General features: G+C 38.8%; 1 long non-coding RNA gene across 1 annotated transcript in view; it reads left to right on the top strand.

The window, feature by feature from the left end:
- Nucleotides 1-2,500, top strand: part of LOC148377034 (uncharacterized) — an 8,052-nt gene that overhangs the window by 921 nt on the left and 4,631 nt on the right. The window contains exon 1 of the long non-coding RNA XR_015857032.1: nt 1-64. This exon is cut by the window's left edge and continues 921 nt beyond it. This is a non-coding gene — a long non-coding RNA (uncharacterized LOC148377034). The remainder of the gene's footprint in view (nt 65-2,500) is intronic.

The following is a 2,500-nucleotide window of genomic DNA, read 5'->3' as shown; positions in this document are numbered from 1 at the left end:
TTAAAATTACAGTTATTTGTCAAGTCAACTGTCCAGCTTTAACGCAGACAGAAAAGATCAATAGGTCAGTCTTTGCCTCTTTTAATTTATTGATTCATTGAATTTAAACCATCATTACGTATGTTTGTATTTAACTCGATGTTATATTATTTCATTTAAGTTTCTGGCCAAGTTTATCAGCATAATTGGAGGTCTGCCTGTAGTCCAGCTGTGACGTAAAACCCTTTAAACCATTATATCCACGTAATTAATATTATTTTATCAAAGGGACTGTGTTTGTATCATCCGTTTAGCTGACATTTATCAACCGGAAAAGTCTTACCTTAGGAGACTGTCATTCCCAGCGCCACTTTCTTGGTTCACGGTGTCACTGTCAAATTCCCATGAGCCTTTGCGAAGTGTCACGGCGGCTCGTCAACCAATCCCGTCCCTAAACCTATCTAACAATGTAATAAGCACTAAATAAAGGTAGACAAAACACATTTGTGCCGTTTAATTGTGTTAACTGTTCCCCTGCAACCTCAAATTTAATTCGCAACAACCTATTTGGAAATAAATCAATTAACGCAAATCGCGGCTATATAGCATTAGCAAGTCGGAAAAGTCATACCACAAAGTGTTAAAAAGCGAATAAACTTCCATTAAGGTCATTGGTATTATTCAAATGTATTAACCGGTCCCATTTATCCGTAAATTCAATTGCTAACATTAATAAGATCGCATATTTAGGACGAAATCGCTCTTCCTCCTTCTTTTTCTCTTTTCTTTTTAAGCGTACCGGCGCCAACGTCGTGAGCATTAGCCACCCGGAAGTACCCACAAGCCCTCGCACTAGCAACCCGGAAGTATCTATAACCCCTGCAAAATGTCGTCGTGGACCCTGTTAATCGAAAATATTATTAAAATTACCCATCCAAGTGATAATAACAGAATACATTTGATTGGTTAGGGTTAGGGTTAGGGTTAGGGTTAGGGTTAGGGTTAGGGTGTTAGGGTTAGGGTTAGGGTTAGGGTTAGGGTTAGGGTTAGGGTTAGGGTTAGGGGTTAGGGGTTAGGGTTAGGGTTAGGGTTAGGGTTAGGGTTAGGGTTAGGGTTGGATTGTGAAGTCCAACCCCTACCAGGGACAGGGAACTGATGTCCCCCCCTAGCAGAAGAGGACAACGCACGGTCCATCCATCCGTGGCCATACCTCGCCACCCGCTCCCGGGTTGTAGGCTGGCGCTGTCGCCCCCTACGGACAACTGTCCATTCCCCGTTGCAATTAATTGACATATTAAATTTTGGACTTCAAATTTTTATTGTTTTGTCTTATTTGTATATTTTTTATTTTTCAATTTTCAAAGGGTAAAACTTGAATTTTAGACTTTTTATTCTATAACAAATTATCAAATGTCTATTTCCGAATTTAGCAACGTAATTTATTGCAATGAAATAAAATAAATGATTTGTAAATAACTGTAAATAAAATAAACAATAGTAAATTATTAAATTGAATGTAAATAGTAGTGTGCCTTAACAACGTTTCGGCTATACTAAGCCTTCTTCAGGTCTGGCACACCCGTATTGAATGAAATATTTTTGTTTCTCATAGGGTACAATGATGTGTCTTGCTCGAAATTCGAATAAGTGTGTACATATTTTTTTTTTTTTTTTTTTTTTTTTTTTTTCCTCCAGCGGTCCAGGGTGCAAGATTGCGGTTCCATCTGCAGGTAAGTAGTTCCATCTATAGGTAAGTAGTGAAGGTAAGTGTGTACATATTTTTTTTTTTTTTTTTTTTTTTTTTTTTTTTGTGGGTGAGTATGGGTTAAGGGTTAGGGTTAGGGTTAGGGTTAGGGTTGGGATTAGGGTTAGGGTTAGGGTTAGGGTGGGGTTGGGGTTAGGGTTAGGGTTAGGGTGGGGTTGGGGATAGGTTAGGATTAGGGTTAGGGTGGGGTTGGGGTTAGGATAGGACTGGGGTTAGGGTTGGGTTGGGGTTAGGATAGGACTGGGGTTAGGGTAGGTTTAGGGTAGGATTGGATTGTGAAGTCCAACCCCTACCAGGGACAGGGAACTGATGTCCCCCCCTAGCAGAAGAGGACAACGCACGGTCCATCCATCCGTGGCCATACCTCGCCACCCGCTCCCGGGTTGTAGGCTGGCGCTGTCGCCCCCTACGGACAACTGTCCATTCCCCGTTGCAATTAATTGACATATTAAATTTTGGACTTCAAATTTTTATTGTTTTGTCTTATTTGTATATTTTTTATTTTTCAATTTTCAAAGGGTAAAACTTGAATTTTAGACTTTTTATTCTATAACAAATTATCAAATGTCTATTTCCGAATTTAGCAACGTAATTTATTGCAATGAAATAAAATAAATGATTTGTAAATAACTGTAAATAAAATAAACAATAGTAAATTATTAAATTGAATGTAAATAGTAGTGTGCCTTAACAACGTTTCGGCTATACTAAGCCTTCTTCAGGTCTGGCACACCCGTATTGAATGAAATATTTTTG

Source organism: Syngnathus floridae, unplaced genomic scaffold (assembly GCF_059516105.1).
Source record: "Syngnathus floridae isolate MCC-2025c unplaced genomic scaffold, RoL_Sflo_1.0 HiC_scaffold_550, whole genome shotgun sequence".
Taxonomy (NCBI): Eukaryota; Metazoa; Chordata; class Actinopteri; order Syngnathiformes; family Syngnathidae; genus Syngnathus; species Syngnathus floridae.
The sequence above is the reverse complement of the archived record's forward strand: the minus strand, read 5'-3'. Positions and strand labels throughout refer to the sequence as shown.